Raw genomic sequence first — 17,796 nt, 5'->3', positions numbered from 1 at the left:
TCGATCGAAAAAGAAGTCATTCTGTTTGTTTTCTAGACCATTATTCTTTTTAATAAAGTTTTTTTAATGGGTTTGAACCAGTCGAGAAAGAGAGAGAGAGATAAAGTATTATGTTCCTAGCAGTTGACTATGTCAAATGTCATTAACTTTTAACCACCCGGTAACGAAACACTAGCCTCTCTCCGCGCGTCTTAACGTTAACGATCGCGATTAGAACGAAAGACGAGGAAGTAACGTTGGTAGATTTAACGATCGAGAACGATGTTGCTGCTCGATGAAGACGAAAAATAATAAAACTCAGCAACAACGAAAACGACGTCATCGTCTTCGGCGTCTTGGTAATATAACAAGCTGCCTCGTCGACGTAACGTCGACGGAGTTGATTAACGTGCGTATTGTTCTGAAAATGAATCGACGTCGGGCGCATACAAATTTACTTCGTTTAATGAACGTTCTCTCTCTCTCTCTCTCTCTCTTTCTCTCTCTCTCTCTCTATCTATCTATCTATCTATCTATCTATCTATCTATCTATCTATCTATCTGTCTATCTACCTATCTATCTATCTTGCTCGTTTTCGACGAAGACGACGACAGACGTTTCTGAAAATCTTTTCAAATATTCACACCATCCATTACGATTCGTCGAACTGACATTACAACGTAGTATGCAGACTTATTGCAAATTACTTTCAGCTCCTTTAATTATATCAGAATGTTGATGAAACGTGATGTAGATTGGTATATATGTATGGGAATATGAAAGAGAGAGAAAGATATATATATATATATATATAGACAGACAGAGAGAGCGAGAGAGATAGAGAGATAGATAAATAAATGACGAATCGAAAAGAGTTGCTCGCAAAGTTAAATCGTTTAAGAAACACATTATGTGGTCTTCTCGAAGATAAAATAGAATTCCCTTTGAAGAGAAAGAATATAATTCTTCTTTATAGAAAGGACCTTTCTCCATTCAAAAAATCAAATTGCCGAGCTGCTTGGCAAGAAGAAATTGTGTTTTTCGTCCTTCAGGGATTGCGTATACGCGTATAGTATGTCCTCTTAGATTGTTTCTGTTGGATCGTTCACGTTTGTACGTATAACTTTATGCGCGTGCGCGCTTACATATGTGTGTACGTATGAGTGTGTATATGTCTTCTCTTTGCGTTGAACCTACTACTACAGACTAGAAGAGAACTCTCGACCACCAGCGATGTTATCCGCAAATATTCTCGGAGATCAAAGTCCGCGGTAAAAGATGTTTCTATTGTACGAACAATTTCGTTAACGAAACTATACGATAGAAGTTTTATCTAAATAAAAAAAATATTTATCTAAGTAAAAAAAAAAAAAAAGAAAAAGAGAGAGAGAGAGAGAAAAGAAAAGAAAGAACGTCTGATTTGGAGAACGTGATTTACGATATTTATAGATCATTGTTTAAATCGTACATTTTTCATTACACTTCTTATTAAAATGAATATCGTGTATCTTATTTATTGTCAATTGAGAAACATTTTCATTTTACGTTGAACAATATTATATATAAAAGATATTTCGATCTCCTGTTTAAAGTGGACAAATTGGAGGCACTTAAGTGAAGGAGTAAAGAGGGGTAGAAAGGAAAGAGGTTAGCGCAATCTATTTCGTATTATCGTGACAAAGTGTTCTTTGATTATGAGACGTCTCCCCTTTTTAAATCCGTCGGTTGTCCTCATTTTTCTTCTCAGTGTATCTTCTATCTCTTTCTCTCTTCTTCGCCTTCTTTCATTCTTCGGAAGCAAGTAAATGCTAATTTCTCAAAGAGAGACAGATTTTATTGGCCGGAAATTCTCGTGAAGATAGCGTTAGACTCGTCTGAAACGTCTTCTATATATTGTACGTTTCTAGTCAGGCCTGTTGGAATTCAAATGTAAACGTTCATCCTCAATCGGAGGAGTAATGTCTCGGTTAAGGCCGTCTTTACCTCTGAGATAGAATATGAATGAATTCACGATGAGGTGCACGTCAAATGAACCATCCTGCGTTTGCATGTAATCGCGATCAATGAAGCTGGGAGTACCCAAAAGTGAACTACGAGGAAGACGTCGTCTCATCTGTCGAACATATCGATGATTTTCTTGAAAATTTTCATCATTTTACTCTTAGATCACGATGAAATTTTAATACGAAATTTCACCGTTTTCCTTCCTCCTTCCTCGTAATATTTTTTATCGTACAAGTACAAATATCACGTAATGTTTCGTTCGATAAAGGAAAAAGAAAGAAAAAAAAAAGAAGAAAAGGGAAGAAAAGAAATTTATTGGAAAAAAAAAGAAGAAAAAACATTTCTGATCCTATATAATAACTTGAACGTGTACGCGATAGGTTATTTAGAAATTTTCAGAAATTTAATAAGCAATAGTACCGTTTTTACCGACAACCCGAAGATTGAGTTTGACGTGTTATTATTGATCTGCCATTCAGGCGTCAAACGACCGACGAGAATACTCATCGTGTTGCAGCTGACGGCCGGAGTTCTTTTTCTAGTGACACCGAAAAAAAAAAAAGGAAAAAGGACAAAAAGAGAAAAGAAAAAAATTCATAGAAGAGGGAAAAATTTTTGTCGAATGCACGTTGGACATGCCCGTCCACGCTATTACTCGAATCACCAGCCGATATCTTAACGTCAATTTACGAAAATGTTGAATACCGACTTTTTCGAGAAGATCATGATATAATATTTATGATAGTACGAAGAGTAGTATATGCAATTTTAAAAGAAAAAATAATCCTATTTATTGAGATACACTCAATAGCTGAATATCGTATAATTTCATTTCATTTCTCCCGATTGTAAGTGATCTAATATACAGCCGCGTGATTTCGTTTAGCTCCATGATAAATTCTAATACTATTTAGGTCGCGGAGAACCGGAAGTTATGATTAATGCATACCGCCAAAGAACCGTGTGAAATATGCATGCGTGTCTGGCATGCCGATGCGCAAAGCGTTTGTCTCCATTCATCCTTCTAAATTTGCTACGAAACTAATTAATTTATTACCAATTACTCGCGCAATACTCGAAATGTCGAATACATCTCGTTTAATATATTAGCGTTTATATATTAGTATCGGTTAAATTTATATTTTTATTCGAATTGTTTTGATGATTTTTAAAAATACAACTTATTTTTTTCATAAATAACAGTAGCAAATTACTACATCGCTAGTCTCTTTCTCTTTCTCTTTCTCTCACACACGCACACACACATTCTCTCTCTCTCTCTCTCTCTCTCTCTCTCTCTCTCTCTCTCTCTCTCTTTCTCGCCCATTTTACGAATAAAACCCAGAGTAATTTATTTGGAGATATATTTAGTTCGAAATAGCAATCCGCGTAAAATAAAAATTTTATCGCAGTAGAGCAGTACCACTGGGTCCGGTACAGTAATCGCATAATTATATGCAGTTGCACGTCGCGTGTCCTTTCGTATTCCGCTCGTACCCGTAATTCGTTTGTTGTAATTTCATTTGTTCGACTTCACTCGGTGGTTTTGCTTTTTCGTTTCACCCACGTTTCAGGGAGTTAATGACGCGTTAACGAGTAATGCATCGCGCTTCCTCTCTCATTTTTGACGATAACTTTTACGATGTGATTTAATAGTTATTTTCTTTTCTACGAGTTATCTACTTTCCCCCCTTTTGACTTCACGCTAAATTAAACCAATGCGAATATGGAATCGTAGTATGACTTTTCAAAGGATTTTTATCCGTAGTTATCTCTATTTCTTTCTAGTGCGTGCAAATATATCGAGATCGAGATCTTTTCGTCGAACTTTAGAAACCTTTTCGAAAATAGAAGAGCACGTTTATATTTACCATCTAAAAGCTATAATAGTTTATTCGAAATAGTTTTCAAAGAGGAGAAACCTTTTCATACTTTCTTTTCGTCCTCAATATTTATCACAAGAAATTAAACCAATACGTTTCATCTAAGAAATACTTGTATCGTTCGTAACCATCAAAAATATCTATAAAGAAAATAGCGATGGTTTTCGGTGGTATTTCGTAGTATGATCGAATATCGGACATCTAAGCCTAGATAGAAGTCCCAGACCGGTCATTCGGAAGTAACTTAAGATTGTAACTCCATCTCCAATCCATGCCATCTTCTTTTTCTTTTCTTTTGCCCCTTTTACGCGAAGGTGGAAAAGTAAAGCTGGATTCGAAGTTTCTAGCCGAAGAACCGGATATGGTGGGAACTGTTGGCCTCTCTCTCCCTTTCTTTCTCTCTCTTTCTATCTATCTCTCCCTCTATCTATCTATCTATCTATCTATCTATCTTTCTCTCTCTCTCTGTCTCACTTTTTTTCCTTTTTCCTTTCTTCCGTTCTTTCTTCTTTCTTTCTTTCTTTCTTTATTTCTTTCTATTTCTTCGACGATAGTCTTCTTCGTGCGGCCATCTATGCCTCCATCTTCCTCTTCGCTTCTTCTATCTTTTCTTTTTACGTTTGATACTCTTAGATCTTCCTCTCGATCTAATCTTCCGTCGCGACTTTCTAACCTTCTTTTAGAGAAGGAAAAAAACTTATCCACGTCGAGACGATTCCTCCTTTTAACGCTTTACCTCTCTATTGGGAATATTTCCTTGATGTTTCGGTATGTATGTATGTATGTATGTATGTATGTATGTATGTACGTACGTACGTACGTATTAAAAGAATTTCGATGGAAAAAGACGCTCGAGTAAGAAACAAAACGATACACCAGCCAGCATCCAGCTGGTACTTCTCCTTCGAAAAGGATTCTCCTCTTTGCTCGATATTTTTACCTTGGGAAGCTCGGGAAATCGAGGTTGTTAAAGCACAGGTTGTAACAGGACGATTAAGAGAGAGGGAAAAGGAAGGGTAGCAAAAACGATGGTAAGCGTATTTCGCGTTACGAACCGGCGGAAGGGTTCTACCGTTCTAGCAAGCAGCTTGGGTGCTCTTGTCAGAGGTAATTGAACAGAGGTCTTTTGGTAGCAGAGCCAGTCCATTCAATATCAACGACAGCAGGTAATGGCAAAGTCACGAGGTCTCACAAAGCTTAATAATACGAGGAAACGTTCGCCACTGTTATATCCCGTAAATTATCTCAGCCAGGTGGTTTTACGTTCGTCACCTTCGAAAATCGTCCTCTTCTTCCGTTAACGGAAAACGTTCTCTAACAAAGGATATCGAACGTCTAATGGCTAACAAGCAAGAAAGAGCAAGAGAGACGAATAGAGAAAAGAAAAAGCAAAGAACTCGATAGAGAGAATGGAAGCGACAGTTAAAAAGAATGAGAGAGAGAGAGAGAGAGAGAGAGAGAGAGAGAGAGAGAGAGAAAGGAAGTACCCTTACTCTACCAATTTCACAAGGCGAGACCCTTTATTAATCCCTACGACATGTTTTTTAAATCCTCTGCAAAGTTAATTTACCGGTAGCTTTAATGTCGATAACGTAGCTACTTTCCAACGTGCCCTTCCCAGTTTCTGTTTCTTTGTCCTTTATAAAGAGAATAGACTGAGAGGTTTCGTCTAAAATGAAACATATAATACTCTTTATAAAAGATGTAAAATACACACAGACACACATATATATATACACATATATACGTAGAAGCACCCTATGTAACATCATAGAAGACCAAAGAAAACATTCCATTCTTTTTAGTGTCATCTAAGATGAGATACCACTCGTGTTTCCCTTATTAATTAAAGCCCTACGATGCTCGGTCATAATTAATTACGGCATGCACTGTCTAGTTCCTTGTATCTCGGTAATTAGACCGCGCACCTCACGAGTGGACCCAGTCGAGCAAGAAGGAAGACGACGTTCTTGAGTATAGCAAGCTCTATAAAAACTGACTGTACAAACGGATAGATAAACTTCCTTGCGCCAACTTGCTTTCTATCATTGACTCTTTCTTTTTCTTTTTCTTTTCCTTTTCCTTCTGCTCTTTCTTTCTTCTTTATTTCTTTATTTTTCTCGTTTTCTCTGACCCATCGGGTGTTACGAATCAAAATTATTTCATTCAAGTACTTTTCGACTGACCTCGTCGGTCAATGGAAAAGACCTTCCTAGCTCGACATGAAAAATTGGCTTATTTAAATCAAGGACTTTTGAAAAAGACGAAAAATAAAAAAAAGAAAGAGAGAGAGAGAGAGAGAGAGAGAGAGAGAGAGATCGACGGTAGAGAATGTGGCTAATGAGTTCCATTTTCTGGAAGGTACTTTCATTCGCATTTAAGGTGGAGAATTTTTTGAGTTCGCATCACCGCATCACGACTTTCTCGCTCTCTCTCTCTCTCTCTCTCTCTCTCTCTCTCTCTTTCGTTCTCTCTAAATTACTCCCCTTCATTTGTGACGGTTCGTGTAATAATGCTCCTGACGAAGTAGAATAGAAATAGACTGCAGTCCTAATTCGTAAGATTGCACTCGCGCGTGTGCAAAAGAGAGACAGAAGAAAGGAAGCGAAAGAAAAAGAGAGTCGAGAGTTGCTTCTTCTCTTCGAAAAATGTCTTCTCCGAAAAGACGAGAGTTCGTCTACATAAACGTTCTGCTCGAACTATCGCGAGCGAGATAAAGATTTTTCGATGAAAACTTTGCACCCTTCCCTTTTCTAGACCATTTCTTCGTGTCAATGTAAGAAAATGTTATTCTTTTCTTTATTCTTTGATTTTTCTCTTCTCTTCTTTTCTTTTTTTTTTCTTTTATCTCTTTCTTCTTTTTTTTTTCTTCATTTTTACGAAATCGTTCGACGTAAATATCGATATAAAATCAGTATAAAAATCAATTGCAATTTACCAAACGCCTCAACCACATGGAAAACAATTTTCCATTCTCACCCCCCCTTTTTTTTCTTTTCCGTAAGCCTTGACAATTTAAATCGAATATACTTAGCATCGTGCCGAGCACCCTTATCTCGTCGTGGTAATACGAATATAAAGAGCCCATTTCCACCCTAATTCCTCCGACGTATCGATAAAGGACACTAAGTGCCGTCCCCGATTGTGAAGCACACCACCGTAAATAGCTTGGAGAATATTTAATTTCGCCACGGGATGCTCGGCTGACGCCTTTTTCCATGGAAAAAGCTCTTTCCTTCCGCTTAAAAAAGGGACCAACCAGGTACTACACATCCCCACTCTTAAACTATAAATATATCGAGCGAAAAACTTATCGAATTTTTATCTCAGCGCGAAATAAAACATGTATGTTAAACGTTGAATTCTCGTTATCATGTATAGTAATTCAAAAATATGATAAATATATATGTATATATACTATGAGGTATTAAGTTTCAGTACCATTGAAATTAAATGTATTAAATTATTGCATCCTATCTATAATAGTACGTTTTATAACTTTTATTAAAATTAATTTCATGTTTATAATTCAAGAGATAAAGATATTACTAGAGAGACAACTATTATGTCTACTTCAGAGTGAGAGAAAGTGAGATAAAGAGAGAGAGAGAGAGAGAGAGAGAGAGACAGAGAGAGAAAGAGAAAGACAGAAAGAAAGAGAATGGATACACGTAGCGAATATTTCGCGTGGAAATATTTTTACATACTGCCTGAAAAATGAAACCTGCTAAAATATTCGAGCATGGTGAGCTCGACAAAATAAATCCTCCGAAAAGAGCCAGCAGGCTATAAAAGGTTTCGACGATCACGAGGCTGCTCTAGTAGTAACCACGTGATATTTTCAGAGTTCTCTCTTTTTCTTTTTCATGGAAAATTCTTCACGCTTTAACCGTTGATATACAAAGTATCGCGAACCCCTCTGACTTAGTTCCTTATTCATCTGCCATCTTGCATTTCGCTATATTTATGTGAACATATGTGCATAGAAACGTGACTCATTAGAATAAGAAGTATGAAATATTCTAAATATCAATGTTTCCTCTCTCTCTCTCTCTCTCTCTCTCTCTCTCTTTCTCTGTCTGTCTCTATCCCTATCTTTAACTTTCTCTCTTAGTTATTCTTTCGTCATTATCATGTGATTTATTACGATAAATTTAAATGAAATTACTTCAACTTTCTTCGTAATATCTAACCGTGTATATATTACGTCGATTCGATAATAAATAACATGCACGATAAGAGTGTATACCTCCCCTGTATTGTCGGTAGGAAATCGAAAATATCATCTCTCAAATTCGTATGCGATATCTTCCACTCACGCGCGTTCACGCTCAATATATATTTGATATTGGCCATAAACGAGCAGTGGCATTGCTGAGCTTCGGGGTTTGCTAAACCGTAGGGATGATCTCTCTCGACCATGAGAAACGAAGAAGGGTGACCATCCAGGGATGGACATGATGGATTATCACGACCCATATAAATCATTCCGAGACCATCTCACATTCGGTCCACTTCTGCTTGGTCCTTCAAGCCTCTCGTGTCCTTCCAGTTATGTCGCTTTTTATTGATAGATGCCAAATGAGGAAAGCCTTTGACTATAACTCCTTCCTTTCTATGTTTTTATCTTTTATCTCTCTCTTTCTCTCTCTCTCTCTCTTTTTATCACACGTTTTACAAAAAATGTCAATGTTGAAGTATATACATATATACGTACACATAGCACGCAGCTTTGGAATCCATTTCGATGATTTGTAATCAATAGAACCAGTTCGAGGGTTCCTTTGTTCCTTGATAAAAGCAGCTTATAAACAGCAATAGGATTATTGTTTGTTCACATAGCGGCAACTTCCCTATTATCTAGAAAAATGATGAAAAATTCATTGGAATGTGGTAGGGTAGGGAAAGTATATATTTCATTGAAAATATTTTCACTGCGATCGACTGGCAACATCCGACAGTTCGTTTTGCACAACTTGTCAAAATTCATTCGAGAGGAGGAAAGCAATTTCGCTCGGTAGTTAAAAAAAGAAAGGATATAAAAAAAATAGGGGAAAAAAGATTAAAAAAACAAAAAGAAGAAAAAGCAAAATGACAAAAAGAAAAATAAGAGGGGGGGGGGGAGAAGAGGGGAAAAAAGAAAAATGAAAAAGGGTAGATTCAACGAGCGATTATAAAGTAGGTCGCTTATCGGCAATCACACAAGCGGACCTGTCTAGAACTTGGAAAGTGACATGTACATTTTGCATACGTTCCCGTCGATATGAACGCAGCTTCGCAGTCCTTTTTGACTGTCGATAGAAGAACGATAGAAAGAGTGAGAGGAAAAAAATATGAAACAGACGATATACGAAGTAAACATATTTGGTAACTCGATAATTCGAAAAACTCGATTCCAGAAATAAATCGGACGACATACAAAACGTAAATGTTTTACCGTTCATTTGTTGTAATTCTCGTTTTGGTTTTTTTTCCTTCTGTTTTTTTTCTTTTTTTTCGTTTTCTTCTGTGTTTTTTTTTTCTTTTGTTTTTTTATTTCTATTTTGCTTGCTTTTTCGGCTAAACGCAGAAAAATAATAGGTATAATTCGTTGAAACATTGGCGTGGACAAAGCGTATTGTCCTGTAAAAAACATGAAGACAAATAAATATGTTCCACGATGGCTCTCGGCGATTACAAAACTGGCGTGATAACTTCACGCGAGAACAGGCACTACTCTATGGTAACTATATTAAAATATAAAGAGTCGTATAACTTTCAGCGAGAGGTCACGCGTTGATTCTGGCCGTAATTCAAAAGCTCGCGATGTATAACAATCAAAAAGTTTCGTGGCAGCGTGTAACCATTTGTTTCGAGTTCCATCAATAGAGGATTTACAGTATTGTCATGCGTGTAGATACCTACGGGGACAGTCGAATATAGAAACTCCGATAAAAATCGCTGTTTCAAGCTCTCTGTGCTTGCCAAGATTATTTTTTCTCTATATTTCTCTTAAAATTCCCGTCACCGGTTTATAGTTTTAAAACCTTCATCGGTCCTTTTCGCTCGGCGTGTTGTTGTTGAAGTCGTCGTCGTCGTCGTCGTCGTCGTCGTCGTCGTCGTAGTTGTCATCAAGCTCGTATATTCAAGATCAAAATGAAGCTTCATCCGCATTTGCTAAAAACGCTTTACGTAATAAATATACGCCGTGAGAATATGTCCAATTTTTACGTTACAGCTCGTAAAACACAGATACAGTTTGTTATCTCTTTTGTATTTTTTCATATTTCTTTGACATATACATAGTCCTTTTAATCCTTTGTGGTCTGACATTTTTGACAGATAGATATCCATACGTAGATTTTATTCTATTAAAAATATTGCATACTTTTCTATGATATAAATTATATATCATATCAAATAACTATCATTCGATATTATATATATATAAATTTACAATAAATTATTCATTTCCGTGCTACATTATTCTTCATTTATTTAATTCGATCTAATCATTATTATTATAGAAGCATGAATTTTTTACCGACCTCTACCGCAATAAAATTCATTTCTTTTTATTTTCTTTCTCTCGTAGACGTAGAGACAGGAACGTACGTATCTGAATGCTGTAGAGGGCATAGGAAATATTTTCCGGAAGGTTGAAAGCCCGTTTAGGACGTTGGGACCGATACGGGAAAACTCCCAGTAAAATGCATCGCGCCGTTTAGAATTCCTTTTTCACCCATGGGACCACTCCACGAGATATTTACTCGTGCGTATAGAGTTCGGTGCTCCTTCGAAAAGGAATGAATTAAAGAGGGACGAGTCCCTTATTCCCTTATCGGCCGTTCAAGTAGATTCAGGCCACACCTCGATGCTCTTAAAGCCCATTGTTCTCTCTGAGAAAATCTTAACCGATCGTTTAACACTTACGAGTTCTAATGCGTTAAAGATAAACACCATCTCGATAAATACTTTACGCTTCACTTAATTTGAATTTATGATTTCATATTTCGATCCTTTTATTTTATTTTTTTATTTTTCTTTTCTTTCTCTCTCTTTTCTTTTTTTTATTCTTCTTACACCTTCTAAACATTTAGGTCGTTTTAACGAACACGTTTTTCTATTCTTCTTTGAAAAAAATCAAACGTAGATCTCGTTACACCGAAGAAGAAGCAAACAAGATGGAATACACGATAATTATTAAACCTTCGGAAAAATATCATGATTTTAATGATAAATGTTGGACGACGATTATTGGACGTACTCTCTATATCGTTAGGTTGCTTCCGAGTATCCGAGTTTATTTAACATTCGTTGAAATTTCCTTTTCTTTCTTTCTTTTTTACGTCGAAAAAGAAATTTGGAAATAACAGAATTATCTTTAAAACATTATGAAATCGAGCAGATACACGAAAATTTTGTGAATGGTTACACTACGTCTCTATTACTGAGAGATGCAATGAACGCTTTAAAACCTGATTCATTGCTCGGTAAATTGAAAATCATGGCCGACGCATCGTTTTAATTCGGCGTCGAAGAAAAATTGCTTCTCGTAAATTTCAATGCTTACACGTTAGACTTCGGCGAGTATATATAAACGTTGAAGGATTTCTTTCAAAAAAAAAAAAAAAAAACAGACAAAATATAATAAAAAATAAAATATAGCTACAAAAATTAAAAAAAGAGAATTCATTTATTAAAGCGTGACTTTGTTATATTTTTGATAATTATTAAAAAGTCATACATCGAAGAAAAAGCGTTTGAGAAAATTATAGCGGAAACTTATCGTCGACATTTTCCAGCAAACCTCTTTCTATCTTCCTCTCTCTCCCTTTCTTTCTCTCTTTCTCTCTTTCTACCCTTCACCTCAGCCCTTTCGAGGAGTCTGATACTAGCAGTGAACTTTCAATTTATTCCGTGTTCCTACGCTTTCACCTTTTGTCTAGGACCCTGTCTGTTGAATCTCGGTAAATGTCGAGCCTTAAAGGCAAACTCTCTACTAGGTATGATTTATACCTCGAAGAACATCGTACTAGTCGCTAAAAGTTGCTCGTACAAGTATAACGGAATTCAATAACCTAATTTTTTTTTCTCTTTTTCTTTTCTTTTCTTTTCTTTTCTTTTTCCTTTTTTTTTTTTTTAAGAATCGACAAAGCAGAAAACATTGTCTTCGCTCATTCTGTAATTATTCTTTATTTCGTTTTTTTATTTTCATTTGTTCTGACTCTCATTATTTCATTTAGAGAGTAAATAATACAATCGTTCTTGCTTAATGAAGATAATTCCTATCGATCGATAGAGAAACAGAGAGAGAGAAAGAAAGAGAGAGAGAGAAAGAGAGAGAGAGAGAAAGAGAGAGAGAGATAGGAAAGTTTTAGTTTAATTAAAATTTTTCGATGCATTGGTTTCATCGTTACGTACGTATGTATGTACCTACGTTTCAATGATCGAATCTCTGTCTCGAATTCAATAAAATCGAGCGGGAACATTTTCCCTGCCGATGTCAATGTACTACGTTGTAACGAGATATGCAATTATAAAGCTACGTTGATAAAACAAGGTAATATAATTAGCTTTGGCTCACTTTCCTAAAAGGCATACTTTAAATTCAAATCAATTATAATCTAATTTCTAATAAAAATTCGAAATTATTATGAACTCTTATCCCCTCTCTCTTTCTCTTTCCTTCTTTCCCTCTTCGGTTCTTTCTTCCATCATGTCTCTCGTCTCTACATAATTAATGTTAATTAATTTTACACCGACTTCACACAGGCATCGCTTCGTTTCACAAAACAAACGTTTGCAAATTTTTCTCTCACTTTAATTATCATCTACGTCGTAATAAAATATTATAATAATAGGGCAATATGTCAGTAACGTACTGCATAAGTAGTACGATAAATTCGTTTCTTAAGAAGCTTCGAATTATGCGGAAAAACAAACAAATAAAAAAAGAAAAGAAAAAGAAAAACGCACGTGAAGACATTTACTATTGAATTATTATTGAAATAACTTTTTAATACGATATTTAGAAGAATGTCCATCGGTGATCGAACGTCACGTCGTTATTTTAGACTCACTAGAATTTAAAGATTTATATCTGCGAAAGGTGCCTTTGGGAAAGTGGTTTTCTTTCTGAAAGCTCGTTCCAAGTTGTACGTGTATATATGTATATACGAGAATATACCTTTTTACTCGAAGCGCGGAATGGCAGAAAGCGATAAGAACTGAACGGAGAATTGAAACATAATGCAACGATCCATTGGGTTTGCCCGATGAGTTCGATTTCGTAAATGTCCTTGGCGGAACCTCGTCATCGCGATTTTCGCGAAAGTTGGACGAGTAGTAAGAGAGAATGGAGTCGTTTCCTTTCGACTGCTTACTCTCTCTTCTTTTAACTCTCTCAATCCCCTCTCTCTCTCTCTCTCTCTCTCTCTCTTTCTCTTTCATTCTTTCTGTCTCTTTTTCTCTCTTTTTCTTTCATTCTTTCTCTCTTATTCTCTTTCATTCTTTCTCTCTCTTCTTTTCTTTTCTTCTCTTCTCTTCTCTTCTCTTCTCTTTTCTTCTCTTCTCTTCTCTTCTCTTCTCTTCTCTTCTCTTCTCTTCTCTTCTCTTCGATTAATCTTTTATTGCATACCGACACGGCGAGCAATGCACAGCGAGCGTGGAATGGCGCAAGAACCGATAATGCCTTCGGAGTCCTCCCATTAATGGATCTTTCCTCTGCTATCCCTTTTATTCGCTCGCCACTGAATTATGTATGATCACTGACGAACGACACCTATGAATTAAAACATTAAAATCGCGATTCCACGCACGACTATGTTCCTTTTTTCCTAGGAAAAAGAAAGAAGAGAGAAAAGAAAGAGAAAGAGATACGATAAAGCATCGCACATAGACGTTGATAAATCCATAGAGCCAACGTGAACGATGGTTAAGCTTCATCGAATTGTTTCTCCAACGTATTTTACATTTTATCGTGTTTTTATACAATATTTTTCTTTTTTTCTGACACAGAGATAAAAACAGAGACAGAGAGAGAGAGAGAGAGAGGGAGAAATAACAAGTAGGCATTTTTGCACGTAAAAAGTAGACATTCGTTGAAACTTTAATTTGAAATGATGAACGATAGAAAGATAATGATACAAAAAGAAATTACTAATATATATATATGGAATAATCATGCTGATTCGTAAGAATCGATAAAAATGCCTAATAATGTATTATTAATGTTTTTGGTTTTAATCTTTATAAATGCATTTCTCTGTAAATCGGCTGACGCGTTAAATATTATAAAATGTGAATATATTTCATGTGATGATTAATCCTATTAAGAGGAAGGTATTGTATAAAGCCGATTTTCTTGATTTCAAGAGAGTTCGTTATGTACAGAATTAGATTAACAACAGAGAGAGAGAGAGAGAGAGAGAGAGAAAGAAATAGAGAGAAATAGGGAGATAGATTATATCGAAAATAAAAAATGTAAATTAGAGTAAGTAACAAAGTTTTCGTCGAATAAAATTGAGATAAAAACTGATTCCTACTTGCACCTTTCTACTTATACCATGAAAATCTTACTACACCATGAAAGAAAGAAATTTCTTCGTTTGTTTACATTCCTTTCGATGAAATAAATATTCTTTACGCTGAGAGACATTGGGACAAGTTTTAATCCTTTGCTTTTCGGATCTAGCCTAACATTTTGTATTATATTACATATGTATATCCATCGAACGCACAGAATTCTTACTTCTTCGAACTTTTCTATAATACGACGAAAGCATAACACAGCCAGAATATCCCAAACTCTTTTCTTGGTAGTGGTCCGGTCATCGATCTTAAGTACGACCATGAGATGCTGCCCGAGAAAGAAGTTTTCCTCGAGAAGAAGTTTCTTGAGCTTTCTCCATTCCTTTCCTTTCCTTTCCTGTCTTTTTTTTTGTTCTTCTTTTTTCTCGTTTCTTTTTCTTCTTTCTTTTCTTACTTCTTCTTTCTTCTTTTTTTTTTTGTTGTTTTATCCTTTTTTTTCTTTCATTGTCCTAATGAGAATCAATCTTCGCCCTTTTCCGTAGTTAATGTAATGATCAATGACAAACGAAAGACGAACGATCCAAGATATACAGACATTTCGATCCTTTCGGATCTTTCGAAATGTGTATATTTCTAAATGGAGAAACATAGAAATTATTTGCATTTTTGTACGGTTCAAAATGAAAGACAAATGAAAAATGTTCTGCCATCATAATAATTCTAATACGTGCATATACGAAACGACCTTCCTAGACCTTATTTCCTTCCTTTCATCAGCGTGCGAATTTTTCATTATCGCACCGTCACGCGGTTTTGACTGTCAAAAGGTAGGAGTCACAGATTGCAAACGCGACGCTCGGTTCTTTCTTCTTCGTTCTCGTTGATTATGCCGGTTTCTTCTTTCTTTCTTCTCGCCTTCTTTTATATCAAGATTATAAGTAATGTATTACGACGAAAAAACGTTGGCCCGTTGTACTTATGCAATACGATCTTTAACATTAGAACAAAAAAGGCTCGTTCTTTCGTTATATCGATTGTACGGATCGTTAATAAAATAATAATAATAATAATAATAAAAGTAAAAGAAAAAGAGAAAGAAAAAGGAAAAAGAAAAATGAGAATCTTTTTGTATCTAAATATATGTGTGTGTTTGTGTTTGTATGTGTATAGTTTTTCTTTTGAAAGTTGATCATCTCTCTCAAATTTATATATATATATATATATAGCATAATTAATTATTATATTATTGTATTATATTATATATATGTATAAATATGTAAATTTGATAGAAACGATCAAATTACAGAAGAAAAATGATATCTTTTTTAAATTAGAAACGATTCTCAAGCAAAATGCGATAACTGAAAAGTTAAATTAACAATCACCGATATTTTAATGAAATGTTTTTTATAAATAACGTAGAATCCTCGAGCAATTTGTTCCATAGTGTTTCAATCTGATCTTTTTCCTTTTTCTTTTTCTTTTTCTCTCTTTTATTTCCTATTCCTTTTTTTTTTCTCTTAATGATATCGTAAACAATGGGAAGGCAAGGCCACTACAATCGAAACGTTAACTCTTTTCTTCGGTAGGAAAGTAATCCGCTCTAGTTCTAGACGATCGTAATAGAAGAAGAAAAAAAAGGGGAAGAAAAAGAAGAAGAAAAAGAAAAAGAAGAAGAAGAAGAAGAGAAAGAAGAAGAAGAAGAAGAAGAAGAAGAGGATTGTTGAAAAGAAGCAAGAGAAGGAATTACAGACTGATATATATCTTGTTCCTTCTTTTCTTTTCTACCAGTTTCCGAGGGTAAGAGAATAGTAAGACTTCGAGTAATATAACATTAACCCTCTATCGAAAAGCCGTGACCTGAATCGTCTGGAACCTTTTCTAAATCGTCCTGTTTCCGCTTAAGTATTCTCTTCATCTAAGGATTTTTCTCAACGAACGAATGAACGAACGAACATACGCCTAAGATACTCCCATAGCTTTTCGTAGAAATAGTCATGTCCTACTGAAATTTTCCAACAGAAAGTTTCTACATTTTCTGGAAAATGTTTAAAATCATTTTAGGTCGACCATAAGGGAAACTATGTATCTATACATATTTGCATTTAACGAAAAAGATAAAAGAAAGAGAGAGAGAGAGAGAGAGAGAGAGAGAGAAGGGAATTCTCATCCAAGTGAGTTTTGTATTTTTTGTTCTTTTTTTTTTGTTTTTATTTTTTATTTATTTATTTTTTTTTGTATAACACAATATAAACTTCTTCTTCTACTTTCGATTCTTTAATGAAATAATGTTGAAATTAAAAAGGCATTGCTCTAAAGCTCGACCTACTTTTAGAAATGCTCTCTCTCTCTCTCTCTCTCTCTCTCTCTCTCTCTCTTTCTTTCTTTCTTTCTTTCTTTAGTTCTTTCACTTCGAAATTATGTAGTTTCACGCGCAACAGCTGCGAACGCTTGTACACCGGCAACAAAGCGTGAAGCGATACCGCCGTTTCTTTAATCAATAATTCTCGTGCTTTCTAATTATACTCTAGAGAGTAATATATTAGTGAAGTTGTTGATAAAACTTGGATGTGCTTACGCGTAAGAAACGTTGTGAACACGATTAAAATTGTTTTCAGGATATAAATCCTTATTAATCTTATTACAACAAACGTTAATTGATCATTCGAACGAGTAACGACTTATATCTGATATATCTAATGCAAACATAAAATAATCAAGTAATCGTAATATTACAAATTTATTTTTTTTTTTTTTTTATAGAAACCCGATCACTACGAATTAAAGAATTATTAAAAGACTTAATAAATGAAAGTTTAACAAATACTCAAACAGCTATCGATAACATGCCCTCGTTTCTTTTCATTCTATTCCTCACATCGTTCGACCACACAAGAAGTTTCGTATTTCCTCACTAATTTCTCAGCAAACCATTTGGAAGAGAAAGCCTTTATATAGAATTTCGACATCTCCTTATTCGGTCTATTTCTCATCTACCGATGAAAGTTAACACGTATATTTAGCAAATTTACGTCGGCTTCCTTAAAATCAGTCCGACGATGAAATCCCGTTTTTCGATATGACATTTTGCCATGTTCACTTCTCTTCCTCCCTCCCTCTTTCTCTCTCTCTCTCTCTCTCTCTCTCTCTCTCTATCTATCTATCTTTCTCTCTTTTTCTTTCAGACTGTGCTTTCGAAGGACATCGAGATGAGGGTAGCGATGCTGTTACTAGTAGTGGTGATGGTGATGGTGGTGATGGTTAGGGGTTGGAAACTTTTTCATCCGTTCCGAGTAAGGAAACGGTCACGACGATGAGTGGAACTAAAAGAGGAACACTAAAAGAGCGAGAGAGAGAGAAGAAGCCAGAGAGAGAGAGAGAGAGAGAGTAAGTTTATAGGTAGGGTGAGAAAACCGA

The 17,796-nt window shown here is 35.4% G+C and overlaps 1 protein-coding gene across 4 annotated transcripts in view; it reads right to left on the bottom strand.

The window, feature by feature from the left end:
• The window catches only part of LOC127064490 (tyrosine-protein phosphatase 99A), a 328,206-nt gene that overhangs the window by 231,203 nt on the left and 79,207 nt on the right, over nucleotides 1–17,796 (bottom strand). The gene's annotated exons all lie outside the window — the stretch shown is intronic.

This window comes from Vespula vulgaris, chromosome 6 (assembly GCF_905475345.1).
Source record: "Vespula vulgaris chromosome 6, iyVesVulg1.1, whole genome shotgun sequence".
In the NCBI taxonomy this organism is placed as follows: domain Eukaryota; kingdom Metazoa; phylum Arthropoda; class Insecta; order Hymenoptera; family Vespidae; genus Vespula; species Vespula vulgaris.
Note: the sequence above shows the minus strand (reverse complement) of the source record. Positions and strands in the feature narration are given on the sequence as shown.